The sequence below is a fragment of the Pantherophis guttatus genome, chromosome 7, assembly GCF_059756535.1.
Source record: "Pantherophis guttatus breed Tessera chromosome 7, ASM5975653v1, whole genome shotgun sequence".
Taxonomy (NCBI): domain Eukaryota; kingdom Metazoa; phylum Chordata; class Lepidosauria; order Squamata; family Colubridae; genus Pantherophis; species Pantherophis guttatus.
In genome coordinates, this window is record NC_142069.1 from 51049391 (window position 1) to 51064239 (window position 14849).

Consider the following 14849-nt stretch of genomic DNA (forward strand, 5'->3'; position numbering starts at 1 on the left):
GTTCACTAACTTTTGATTATTGATTTTGGCTCTTTGTCCTCCTTTTTGCTTCTCAGGATTGTACATTTTAAGCTGTTTCTAGAAGGCACTTCTCTTGGTCATTTATCATCTGCAAATTGCATGAGTATCAGCTTCATATTTTATTTCCTAAGTTGCTAATGAACATATTAAATTACGTTGATCCCAACAGAGAATCCTGTGGAGTTCTAATCATTGGCACTTGGTTCCATTTTTGACACATTCTCATTTATAATTACTCTGTGGGATTTTTTCCCCTTAATGATGTTTCCTAATGTTAATCTTCCCAGCCTGTGGGGAAAAAAATCTGGTATTCAACAGTAATATAGGTTTTTCCCCTCCTATTTGAAATTTTACAGAATATTGTTAGCTATTCCTCATATCTTTTTTCCTATGAGTGCAGATGTTGACTTCTAAGTACAGTTGGTAATTCTTAGCTGCTATAACATCAAGTGGCATACCTTTTTGGAAATGAAAATAGATCATTGCCATTGCTCTCCTGTTTTTAACATTCCAACAGATTTATAGAGTTTAGTGAGTATATTTCTTCAGTCTATATTTTTCTCTAGGTGCTTTGTGATCATATCATTGATTAATGACTCTGAATGTTTGAACTTCTCCAGACAGGCTCACAAACTGACAGGTGTTCTCTCCTAATAAAATGTATACTGAAGGTCTTTGAAAATGGAATTCCCTAGAGAAAACAATTGAGGTAACCTGTCTGATTTCTTCATAAAATCATTCAAGGCCCTGCTGTATTTCAATTTTAAATCTGGGCTATCTGAAGATAGCATTTAAAAACAACAACCAAAGACAATCACAGAGAGAGAGAGAGAGAGAGAGAGAGAGAGAGGGAGAGGGAGGGAGGGAGCAGGATTGTTTTTTTTTAAAAAAATGTGATAAATAGGAGATAGAGCAAAGACTACTTGAAATAAGGAAAGTGGTGGGCTAATAAACTGTTTCTATTTTTTCTTACTTAAGTAAATTGATACATTATAAATGTAATTTATAAATTATTTATTTCATTTTATTTAAAACATTTATATAGCCTTTGACAATTAGATTTCAATAATTCTACAACCCAAATTCTCTGCAACTATAACAAAATTTGTATACATTCAAATGCAAATTAAAAGCTGTATAAAGAAATAAAATGCAAAAAATGCAAAGCAAGGAAAGAAAACATATCAAAACCAGCATGACAATATATTATAGAAAATTAATTGAAATAATCTTTAGATATGTTTTTGCAATATGGCAGCCCATATTGGGGGTTGGGGGTGTTATTGGGAGGTTAGTGTTACTTGGAACCCTGACACAATATTTGTGAATTTAAATATATCTCTGGACTATCGTCCTACAAGATATTATATTATCCTACAAAATCTCCTGTACTATTAGTATTTTTATTTAATAGTACAAGACCTGCTTTTCTTTCTCTGAACAATAATAGGGTTGCCAGGTCTGCTTCCAAAAAATAGCAGACAAGTGGGGGGGGGGTTAAGTAGTAAAAAAAAAAAATTACAATTAAATTATATATTTTCTTACAAACATTTTAACACGTATTAAAATAATCACTTCAAAACTTTACTTAAAATTCAAAACATCAAATATATTATAATAATATGTAAAATATTAAATTACATTTTATTTTGCTGTCGTGTATATTTTTTATTTGACTGTGCAGCTTTGATCAACTCTTTGTGATTAAGGAATAATTCTTTAATTTCAGTACAACGTTGAGAAATATTAAAAAATATACAAAGTTCACTTCGAACTGATACAAGCAGTCGGTTACGTTCGTCAGTCCACAAATTTCCCATGACACTGAAAATTCGTTCAACATTTGCATTTGATACCGGAACTGATGCACAATACTGGAACAGTTTCAGTAAACTTGGAGCTGGCTCTTTCTTAAAAAAGTACGTCCACTTATCAAGGGATGAATCGCCCTGCAGATGAACATAAACTACTTCTAAGGCAGAAATTTCATCGAAGAGAGTGATGGGTGGAAGTTCTTCTTGCCATGGTGATAATAACCGGATGTTCGTTATTTCTTCTAAAGTTGGAGGATTATTGCGATCAATTAGATTGAAACAATTTAGCATCTCATATACTGAATCGGTGAAATTATACCACTTTTCTAGGTACACAATGGCTCTTTGATACACATTGATGGCTTCTTTCTTGAACTTTTGCACGGCATTCTCAGGCAAATGTTTTTTACGTAAGGCAAATAAAACTTTCATTCCAAAAAACTGCTCATTGTATTTTTTTTGCAAAGAATCACGCAGCTTACACATGATAATGTGAAGATCACATGCAAGAATTTTCTTGCTTTCCAGCTTCAGTAGGGTGTCTTGCATTATTGACATGAAGAAGTGCGTGAAATATAAATACAATTCTGAAATTGTTGGTTCATCGTCCTTTGCGAGTTCATTTTCCTGATCCGAAATAAGGTTCCAGATAATCTTATGGCACTAATCAGATCCAAGAGAAATAAAATACGATTTTAGAAGTATCCAGTTTAAAAGAAGTCTTTCGACCGCTTTAAACAAACTTAACCAACGTGTTGGAACATGGCGCAAAACTTCATGGAATTCTGACTCGAAAACTCAAAAAATGATTTCAATTCTTCTCGTTTCTTCGCAGAATTCGAAAATTCGGCAAAAACCTTCAGCACTACATTTTCAATATCAAAAGATAACTGCTTTAATGCATTTTTTGCGCTGTTGTGTAAAATGTGATTATTGCAATGAGCATTCGATCTTTGTCTCATTCTAACTTATGAAAAAAAAGACAAAACGCGATTCTCCTATCCTTATTCTCTTAGACTGTACAGCTTTAAATTACGTACCATTTCATCATAAAGCTTTTGAATAAAAAAAATGTCCACTATTTTGTGAAAAAAAATAGTGAACATAATGTGAAAAAAGTGGACTGTCCGCTCAAATAGTGGACACCTGGCAACCCTAATTTTTGAGATGAGTTGGGCTGAAAGATAGTGACTGGCCCAAAGTTTTCAGTAAATTTCCATATCTGAGGATAGACTAGATTCTGGTTTCCATGTTCTTAGCCCAACCTCTTTACCACAATAACTCTTGTGCAGTGTGATTTCTGTTGCATTAGTGTTCTCTTGTGCCTCCCTCTTTCATCTTTGGACAACCATTCAGATCACCATAGCCAACTACTTCTTGGAGTATGATCTACAAACCATGTTAATTAAGCTAGCATATAATCATTTGACTACAAGCTTATGATAGTCAATTTTGGGGATTTTTCTAATAGACTAGAAATTATTTTCACAGAATTCACTTGGAAATCACTTCAAATGTCATTAGTCCAGCTAATAAAGGATATTAGTTCTACAGTAATTTGGCAGTTTTAAGAAGTTTTGTTTTTATGTTTCAAGACAGGCTGCTTCACTACTAAAGTGCTTAAACTCACAGGTGATTCGTTCTTATTTCATTAATATCGTTTTCCCCCTTTCCCTTTCTGTACGCCTATCTTGCTTTTTGGAAAGCAAGGTAATTTGTGAGGTTATATCTTATTTATATCTTTATTTAAAACATTTATATAGCCTTCGATAATTAGAACAATGTACTGGCTGGGGAATTCTAGAAGTTAAAGTCCACTCATCTTAAAGATGCTGAGGTTGAGAAACACTGTTTTAGAGCAATCAAAAGCTCTATCCTCTATTATAGCCCTTCAAATACCTTAACTATTATATGTTGTATTAACAATATTTAATTATTCAATTTCTATAGCTGCCCATCTCAACCAATGACTGTTTGATATAGTCCTCAAACTAAACATTTCCAAGTATTTTAACCACTCATCTTTATATTCAGAATTTGGCATTTATTGTTTTACGTTTATCTATCCCTCTGTCTCTGTCTGTCTGTCTGTCTGTCTGTCTGTCTGTCTGTCTGTCTCTCATCTGTCTGTCTGTCTGTCTGTTTGTCTGTCTATCTATCTATCACTTGCAAAAGCTATAGTAGTCTATTTGTTAATGCCTGTTAATGCCTGAAGACTTGGCTCTGTCTGTTAGCATGGGGACTATATGGAGGAATTCCACACTGAAGGTGGCTGCTAGATTGATGGCAAACTCCACCTGCTCCCCCTTGCTCTCTGCTCTCCACCCATCCATCTTTTTAGTGATCATATTGATGTGTTTATTCTTCTTGTGTTCTTTTGTAATTGTTTATTTTATTGTTCTATTATTTCACTTGTGTTTACCTTTTTATTTTTCTTCATTTTTATTATCATAAGCCACCTAGAGTACCCCATGGCAAGATAGGTGGCTAATAAATTTAGCAAATAAATAAATACATTCAAACCATGATTCCTCTGGTCTTCATTCTGTTGACTTTGGATAAAATGGATAAATTTTATTTTCCTAAATCATTGTGAGCAATCACTGTAAGTTATATCATTGAAATCCATTTACTTCATTTATGTAATTCTGCGAAGTAGGTGACATAAATTATGGTACTATGCAAATGATGTCTATCATATTAATGATGCAATTTCAGCTCTGGATTTAACAGTGTAAAAATAAGACTTTTATTGTTTGTAAGAATTCTAGAAAATACATGCCAAATAGAGTTATAACAGTTATTTTTTCCTATATTTTCAATATCTACACCGACTGAATATGCTTCAAAGACTTTTTTAACTATTTAGTGCTGATAACATAATTTCTTTCATATATAAAACTATATAATTAAAGGATGAAGTTAATTTATATTATCTATTGCTCATGTGTCACTTCAATAATTATTAACTCTTGTGATACTTTATCAAAATGTATTGCATTTATGTGCTGAAGTGGATTGTTTAAATCTCTTGTATTAAGCCATTTGTGAGATTTAAATCCTAAATTATTTAAGTTATAAAAGAAAGTTAAAGTTGCAATCTTATACACATTTATTTTCAAAAAAATTAAATTAAACAACTCATTAGGACTTTTGAGAAGGTGTATATTCAGTTTGTTATTTGAGTTTTCATTCAGACCACAGTCCTAACACACTTACCTATAAATATATTGAATTACTTAGTGGATATGTTCCAATAATGCAATGTAATTGAATGAATCCTTTTTCTGGGATTGTGTACAATTAACATTAAACTAATCAAATGAATTGGGTCTCAAGCCACAAAACTGAATTACAAAATGTAATTAAGGTTACAAATTATACAGGCTTAGTATGTTTATGAATGCATCTGCTAGCCCTTTACTTCACCCCCACAAGTGTCATAAGGCTTACTTTAGAGTAGTTGTATATTATATTACATTTTTAAAACTAGAACAAAATTTGCACCATTTTGAAAACCATTGAATGTACAACTCTACTCATAGCCCTAACATGAATATAATCAGCAACTTATGTTCAGTGTTGATAGTGCTGATTATGCCTCAGGGGGAATAATTGAAAGACACAGTTTAGATAAAACTGGTAACTAAAACGTATTTCATTTTTATTGTAATTATCATCATTTATCCAACACTTCACTTTGCTTTCAGGGCTTCCAAATATGAATTTCTTTTGCTCTTCCTGCAGTTTTCCTAACAGCAGATAATCATTTCAGGAAGAGAAAATTGCACAAAGTCTGCAAACTTAGAGAAGCAATGTAATTACACTGTATACTGTATACTGGTGGAGACCCTTTCAGTTGGTACGAAATAGATTATAGGCCACATGACATAAATTAGTGCCATGGATAGTAACTCTACCTAAATAATGCAGTTCTATTTTCCCCCAGTTTGTGGGACAGGTTTGACATGATTATTATTTTTACATTTTTGTTTTAACTAGATGATTAATTGATAGCATGCCCACCAATACCTTTTGTGCAATGCATTACTAATCCCATAAAACCATGGAATCATAGTGCTGGAAGCAATATCTCATTTCCTTCCCCCCACTTTTTTTAACAAATTATAGGTATGCTGGTTTTTTTTCCTTTTTGATGTTCCTTGAGGAGAAAGTTTTTTTTTTTAATCATACCCCTCCAAAATAACCCCCAAAGACTTAGCAGTACTTATTTATTTGGGCTAAATGCTCAGTGTTTCAAACTTGCTCTGATGAACTGATTTTTAAAAAGCAAAAAGAGTAAAAGCAGTCTCTGGAAGAATAGATGCTTTGCTAAGGTGGGAGTAAGGTGGAAAGGTAACAAATAAAATAATAAATAAAGTAAAAACGGGTCCAACTAGATGATCACTGAAGGACCCTCTTTGTTCTTAATATTGTAAGAGAGAAATTGCTTGCAATTATATCCAGCACATAGGCAGGCACATTCCTTTCTAGTAGGACTCCTACTTCAAGGACTCTCAGTTGTCACAGATAAGAACAGTCTAGGTGATTTACACTTTGAAGGTCAGAGTAACAGAGATGTCCATATTGTTGTTTCAACGAGAGATAATTTGAAAAATATGCTTCAGTAACTTTTTAGAAGAATTATTATAACTGTTTTGCAAACACAGTAATTAGGAAATGTCAATTAAAAAAGACAAATGTATAGGACCATATGAATTGCTGACTTCACAGAATCCTTTGTTTGAAACTGTATAAAACTGGAGTCTCATGATCATAACTTTGTTCAGATCTTGAGGTATCAATACCTATCTGATCCTTTATTGCAATAAATAATTAAACTGATTCTGTCTGCCCTAAACGGGATGTTTCTTTAATTCCCATCTCCACAACAATTTTGGCACCCGGCAGAGGGGACTTTGAGAAGCAGAGATTTTTTTCTTCCTAGGCGAACTGCCCCAGCGGGACCGGCTTTTTCACATCGAAGATTCAACAGCCGGCACAAGACTCCTTTGAAGTCTCTAGAATCCTTCGTTGAGAGACGGCCGTATGCTTGCTGGCGAAGCAGCTTCAGCCAAGGACCCACAAGAGGGCAGACAAGACCCAGTAACTCCGCGGACGGCCGAAGGAAAACAACGCCTGCCAGGCAAGTAATCATTTAAACGGGGAAAAAATAGAACTGTCTATTTTTAAGACAGAAGGGGATCTGATCAATCTCCTGAGAGGGGAAACGGCATTTTTCAACCCTCTAGATTAGGCTGTGAAGGGTGGTTAAACCAACGCAGTTCCTGATGGTGACTGTCAAGTGTCCAGTGCCCCAGGTCATTGGTAGTGTGTTAGTGTGTTAGGAATGGGTGGGAAAAACAGTGTCCAGCGGACACCGTTACAATGCATGCTAGCCCACTTTCAAACTGTTTTTTCTGAATCTTATGGAGGTCCTCCATGCGATCCTGAAAATTAAAACATTTTTGTCTCAAAATGGACAGCTTTAGGCATGAGATGGCCAGCAGGGGGCTCTCTAGATCCAATAATAATTTCAAAGGTGCACAAGATCATTACCCAGGAGGGGCTATGGGACCAGTTTCCATATATCGATCAGTGGCAGCTCATTCAGATGGCAAACCCCAAATGGCTTAAAAGTATCAGTTGGAATGTGTGCATGTGTGTGTGATGGCAGAACAGATAAAAACACCAAACAAGGAGTTAAAACTAAGATTTTTAGCCAGGAAGAGGAGGAAGAGATAAACCGCCCTCCTCCCTATGCCCCCCTTCCTGCAGCCCCAAGGCAAAACCTTTATCCAGCGCTGCCTGCAACACAGAGAAACATTCCACCTCGGAAACCTAATTTACAAGTCAAAAGAGAAGTTAAGAGTGACGGAGAACAGGAAGAGGAGGCAGAAAAACCTGTTAGTTCCCGGACCAGATCTCAGACAAGCCTTAAAAAGATAGCAATTGTGGCCCCTTTAAGGGAAATGCTGGATCATGGACAGGATCCACAAGGCCAGCCCATCATTAGGTCATTGTTGCAGTACCAGCCTTTTACAACAACGGATCTTTTGAACTGGAAGCAGCAGTACGGTCCGTTTAGCAAAAAACCCCTTGATTTTGTGGACCTCTTCAACACTATTATGCAAACTCACCAACCCACGTGGGGAGATATCCAATTGCTGTTAAATACATTGCTTTCTATGGAAGATAGAGAGAAATTCAAAATTGCTAAAGGAAAAGTACTAAACCGCATGTTTCCTGATGCAAATCAAGCAGCCGATAAGATTGCTGCAGCAGCAGAAGCAGACCCTGCTTGGGATGCAAATCACCCTCCACATCAAACGCTGCTAAATAACTACCACCTCTTATGTGTAGAAAGTTTGAGAGAGGCTGCAAAGGGTCCTGTTAATTATGCAAAGACCGCCACTGTTTTGCAGGAGAAAGATGAATCCCCTGAAGCATTTTTAACACGTTTGATTGAATCTTATAAGATTCACACAGGCATAGATGTTGAGGATCCTGCAAACAGATTTATGTTAAATGAAAGATTTATCAGCCAGAGCGCTCCTGACATCAGATGCAAACTTCAGAAACTAGAGGGCGCTCTTGGCAAGAATACTTCTGAATTGTTAGAGGTTGCTAAGAAGGTTTATTTGAACAGAGAAAGAGAGGAAGAGAAAAAGCAAGTTGCTAAGGACAGAAAGCAGACGGAGATGTTAGCTTTGGCACTCGGTGGGGTTGTTTTAGGACCAAATCAGTGTGCATTTTGTGGGGAAACTGGTCATTGGAAGAAAGAATGTCCCCGTAGAAGAATGGAACCCAGAGAAGTATCCTACGGGCGTGGATTTCAGATGGTGAGAGGAAGTCATAGAGGAGGTTTTAACGGAAGGTCTGTGAGAGGGAATATGAGAGGAGTTTTCAGAGGAAGAAGAGGAAATGATAGGCAATTTATTTCACCCAGCCAGTCAACCCAGAATCCGGAAGTTATCGGCTTAGCTGAAATGGACTGGGACGATTGAAGCTGCCTCAGCTCCGCGGCTTCACCCCACCCCCCGGAGCCCTTGATGGATTTATGGGTGGGAAAACATCACGTACGCATGTTGGTTGATACCGGAGCCAGTCGATCAGTAATTAACACACAAGTGGCTCCTTTGTCAGTTAAGAAGATTAGAATCCAAGGCGTTTCTGGCGATGCAGTTACACACAGTCTCCTGAAACCAGTTAAATGCAAAGTTGGAAACGGCTTAGTGGAGCATCAATTTTTGTACATGCCTAATTGCCCAGTTCCACTGATAGGCAGAGATTTGCTTTCTAAACTACAAGCCACTATTTCTTTCAATGATAATGGACAGTACTTAACAGTAACACACCCAGTGGAAGAAATGTGGCGATTAATGCTAATGCAAGACACACTCATTGAAAGCAATTGGGAGAGATTCAATGTTCCTACCTTGTGGGCAGAAGACAATCCCCCTGGGCTTGCTATATTTGCATCTCCAGTTGAAGTCAAGCTGAAACCAGGATGCCAGCCTATTAGAGTACCCCAGTATCACATTCCACAGGATGTGGCTACAGCCATCCAGGTCTTAATTGACAAATTCTTAGCTGCAGGCATATTAAGGGAAACTAAATCCCCATGGAATACTGCAATATTACCCATAAAAAAACCAGATGGTAGCTGGAGACCTGCACAGGATCTTAGGCCTCTAAATAACCGGACTGTAACGCTTCATGCAATTATGTCTAATCCATATATTTTGCTTGGAACTATGGTTCCAAGCAACATGGTTTTCAGTCATAGACTTGAAGGATGCTTTTTTCACAATCCCCTTACATCCTGATAGCCAGGATCTATTCGCTTTTGAGTGGAAAGACCCTAACTCACGTCGCCATTCTCAATATACATGGACTAGGTTGCCTCAAGGTTTTAAAAATTCTCCAACTCTTTTTGGTCAAGCTCTTGCTTTGGACTTACAACACTTTCACCCAGTTCAAGAAGGTGATTGTCTCCTTCAATATGTAGATGATGTCTTAGTGACAGGAACCACACAGGAGAATTGTTTCAAAAATACCCAAATGCTTCTGGAATTACTGAGAGACTGTGGTTACAGGGCATCCAGAAAGAAAGCACAATTAGTTCAAAAGGAAGTTACATATTTGGGATATAATTTGTCTCAAGGCCAAAGAAACTTGGGCTTACCTAGAAAACAGGCAATTTTACAGCTGCCCCCACCTAAAACTCGAAAGGAACTGAGAGGCATTTTGGGGGTCATGGGCTTTTGCCGTTTATGGGTCCCTAATTTTGCTCTCCTGGCCAAGCCTTTGTATTCATCGACTCGAGGCGCTGAAAACGATCCTTTTGAATGGGGCAAGGAGCAAGTAAATTCCTTTGAACAATTAAAAACACTTCTCACATCCTGCCCTGCTCTCGGATTGCCAGATCTCACTAAGCCTCTATGTAGACGTCCGTCATAATGTGGCTTTAGGGGTGTTGACACAACAGAAGGGGTCATGGCAACGGCCTGTAGCTTACTTATCTAAACAACTTGATGCCCCGGCCCAGGGATGGCCGCACTGTCTTAAAATGCTGGCTGCTGTCTCAGAACTTGTGAAAGATACAAACAAACTGACTTTTACTTCAGACGTAGCAGTTTATGCATCACATGCTTTGCAAACTATTTTGGAAAATAAAGGACATTTGTGGTTGAGTAACCAATGGCTGCATACATATCAAGCACTCTTGCTAGAAAATCCTCAAATTACTCTTCATCAACGTGCAACCATCAACCCGGCTACCCTCATGCCTATACCAGATGCATCTCTCCCACTGCATGACTGTTTATATGTTTTAGATCATCAATATTCCTGCAGGCCGGACTTAACTGACATCCCTCTTTTACATGCCCAGCTTACTTGGTTCACGGACGGATCCAGCTTTGTAGAACACGGAACTAGATATGCGGGCTATGCAATTGTTAGTACAGAGGGGGTCATTGAAAGTTCGTCCCTTCCCGTGGGCACCAGCGCACAAGCAGCAGAATTATGGGCTCTTATCCGTGCATTGGAATTAGCCTCAGGCAAAACTCTTAACGTCTACACTGACAGTAAATATGCCTTTTTGACTATTCAAGCACATGCTGCTATTTATAAAGAAAGGGGCTTCACTGATTCTTCAGGCAAATTAATACAACATGCCTCTTTAATCGAAAGGTTGATTCAAGCTGCACAGTTTCCCAAGTCTTTAGCTGTCATCCATTGCCCAGGTCATCAGAAAACAGACACTCTCATTGCCAAGGCAATCGATTTGCTGATAAAGAAGCTAAACTTGCAGCACATCAGCCTATAGACAAAACGAATTCTCATCTCTATTTGGCACATGAAATTGAATCATACATTGAGAAATCCCATCCAACCTATACACCTGTGGAAAGGGAGAAAGCTATAGGGGTTCTCAAAGCCACTCTTGTGAGGGGATGGTACACACTTCCAGACAATCGCCCAGTGGTACCAGTTTCCCTCGCTTGGCCCCTAGTAATGGAAGCACATCAAACATCACACATCGGCAAAACAGCTTTGGCCCAGCAACTACAGGCTGCTTTTTACATCCCTAATTTTTTGGGACCTTGGGACCCCGAGAGGTGGCATGTCGCAAAAAGGGGATTGAGGGGTTTTTTAAAGACTTTTTAAAATAGACTTTTAAGGGGTTCTGAGGGTGGGGGAGGTTATGTGGGTTTGGGGGAAAACCCACGGGGGTTGCAGACCAGTCCGGTTGCTATTAATGGTGCTGTAGGGGGTACGGCCTCTGGGGGAAAGGGGACTGTTAGAATGCCCTCTAGTGAGGGCTTCTCTATTAACACGCTGAGTGGGAGGGGCAGGTATGGCGGGAGCAGGGGGCCATATCATGTGGTGGGGGCACGTGCTCGCTATCTCCGAGCGATTGTGTGCCCCGGTCCCCTTAGCTCTTCCCGTTCCCCAGGCTGCTTAGAGTCTCAGCGCCCGAGTCTCCGGCTGATGTTATGTAATGCCAGGTCCGTGGTAAATAAAGCCCCCCTCATTTGTGATCTTATTCAGGAGGGGGGAGCGGACCTGGCAGGTATCACGGAGACCTGGTTGGGCCATGAGGGGGGAGTTCCCCTCGTGGAGATGTGCCCATCAGGCTTCCGTGCATTTCATCAGCCGAGAGCTCAGGGCAGGGGCGGGGGGGGTGGCGGTCATTCTAAAAGAAGGTCTTGATCCAAGGGAGACCACTGTACCTCAGATAGCCGGATGTGAGTCCCTTTTTGGGAAGTGGGGTCGTGGGGCGCAGATGGGTCTGTTGATCACGTACCTGGCTCCCTGCCACGTGGCAACGACCCTGCCCGAGCTCCTCAATGTTATAGCTGAGGTGGCGACTGATACCCCCAGACTTGTGGTCATGGGGGATTTCAACCTGCCATCCATCGGTGAAACATCTGAGGTAGCTCGGGAGTTCATGGCTTCCATGACGGCCATGGACCTGACCCAAGTAATTCACGGCCCTACTCATATGGGGGGACACACTCTGGACTTAGTTTTTATCTCTGGTCAGTGGTTGAGTGGCCTTGATATAGGGGATGTAGATATTGAACCCTTGTCATGGTCTGACCACTCGCTCCTTCGACTTGACTTTCTGACCACCGTACCCCGTCGCAGGGAGGTGGAACCGACCAGGTGGTTCCGCCCCAGGCGCCTGATGGACCCTGATAGGTTCCAGATGGAGCTTGGGCCATTTCCTGAGACTCTAGCTCATGACTCGGCTGATGACCTGGTGGCCGCCTGGGATAGGGCGGCTGCCGGGGCTTTGGACCGGGTCATGCCTTTGCGGCCTCAGACCCGGCGCCGAACTCACTTAGCTCCTTGGTTTTCTGAGGAGCTGAGGGAGATGAAGCGCTGGAAAAGACACCTAGAGAGCGGTTGGAGGGCCAGTCGTTCCGAGTCTGACTTGACACTGGTAAGGTCTCATATTAAGACCTACCTAGTGGTGATAAAAGTGGCGAAATCTAGCTATTTTGCCGCTCTTATCGCGTCATCAGATAACCGCCCAGCCGCCCTGTTTAGGGTGACCCGCTCCCTCCTCCATCTGGGAGCGCGGGAGGACCCCTTGCAGGGCCGAGCTGAGATTTTGTACAGTATCTGGATGATAAAATAACTCAGATTCGGGAAGACTTGGCCGCCGACTGGGTTAGTTCAGACGAGATGACTGAGGCAGGCCTTGAGAGTGTTATCTGGGCGGAGTTCGATCCTGTGGCTCCCGAGGACGTGGACAGGATCTTGGGACGACTGAACACAACCACATGTTTATTGGACCCGTGTCCCTCCTGGTTGGTGCTGGCTTCCCGGGAGGTTACACAAGGCTGGCTCCAGGGGATTATTAACGCTTCTCTGAGCGAGGGTGTCCTGCCGGCCGCCTTGAAAGAGGTGGTGGTGAGGCCTCTCCTCAAGACGCCATCCCTGGATCCGGCTATTTTGGCTAACTATCGTCCAGTCTCCAACCTTCGCTTTATTGCGAAGGTTGTTGAGAGTGTGGTGGCGTGACAGCTTCCCCAGTACCTGGATGAAGCTGTCTATCTGGATCCGCTCCAGTCCGGCTTCAGACCTGGGTACAGCACGGAAACGGCATTGGTCGCATTGGTGGATGATCTCTGGAGGGCCCGGGATAGGGGTTATTCCTCTATCCTGGTCCTGTTAGACCTCTCAGCGGCTTTTGATACCATCGACCATGGTATCATGTTGCGCCGGCTGGAGGGACTGGGAGTGGGGGGCACCGTTCTGCGGTGGTTCTCCTCCTATCTCTCCGACCGGTCGCAATCTGTGTTGATAGGGGGGCAGCGGTCGACCCCAAGGCGCCTTGTTTGTGGGGTGCCGCAAGGGTTGGTCCTCTCGCCCCTCCTGTTCAACATTTATGTGAAGCTGCTGGGTGAGATCATCCGTGGTTTTGGGGTGGAGTTCCATCAGTACGCTGATACTCAGCTGTACATTTCCACCCCAGACCATCCCAATGATGCCTTGGAAGTGATGTCCCAGTGCCTGGAGGCCGTGCGGGTCTGGATGGGGAGAAACAGGCTTCGACTCAACCCTTCCAAGACCGAGTGGCTGTGGCTGCCGGCGTCCTGGTATAGCCAGCTGACGCCATCGCTGGTTATTGGGGGCGAATCATTGGCCCCCACGGAGAGGGCCCGCAACTTGGGTGTCCTCCTGGATGCGCGGCTGTCTTTAGAAGGGCATATGACAGCCGTGGCCAGGGGGGCTTTTTGTCAGGTTCGCCTGATACGCCAGTTGCGCCCCTTTCTGGACCAGGACTCCCTACACACGGTCACTCAAGCACTCGTCACTTCTCGTCTGGACTATTGTAACGCTCTCTACATGGGGCTCCCCTTGGGGTACACCCGGAGGCTCCAACTGGTGCAGAATGCGGCTGCGCGGGGGATTATGGGAGCGACGGGGCGCTCCCATGTGACTCCTCTCCTGCGCGAGCTGCATTGGCTTCCGGTGGACTTCCGGGTGCGCTTCAAGGTGTTGGTGATCACCTTTAAAGCGCTCCATTGCTTAGGGTCAGGGTACTTACGGGACCGCCTTCTGCCACCAATAGCCTCCCACCGGCTGGTTCGCTCCCACAGAGAGGGCCTCCTCAGGGTGCCATCGGCCAGACAATGCCGGCTGACGACCCCCAGGAGGAGAGCTTCTCTGTGGTGGCACCTACCCTATGGAACAATCTTCCCCCAGAGATACGAGTGATCTCCGACCTCCGGATTTTTCGTCGGGCCCTAAAAACTTATTTTTTTCAGCTAGCCGGTCTGTCCTGATTTTAGGGTTAGTTTTAAAATTTTAATATTTATTTTAATTGACAAGTTTTAAATTATGGGCCAAATTTATAAATTATTTTAACTTTATTTTTTAACTGTGATGTTTGTATAGATGTTTTTTATCTGACTGTTCACCGCCCTGAGTCCGAAAGGAGAAGGACGGTATAGAAATTCAAATAAATAAATAAATAAATAAATAAATAAA

General features: G+C 41.6%; 1 long non-coding RNA gene across 3 annotated transcripts in view; it reads left to right on the top strand.

The window, feature by feature from the left end:
- Positions 1 to 14849, top strand: part of LOC117655383 (uncharacterized) — a 148831-nt gene that overhangs the window by 38618 nt on the left and 95364 nt on the right. The window contains exon 4 of one of the 3 annotated variants that reach the window (XR_009623290.1): positions 642 to 730. The exons of the other annotated variants lie outside the window; for them this stretch is intronic. This is a non-coding gene — a long non-coding RNA (uncharacterized LOC117655383). The remainder of the gene's footprint in view (positions 1 to 641; positions 731 to 14849) is intronic. 3 annotated transcript variants of the gene reach the window in all.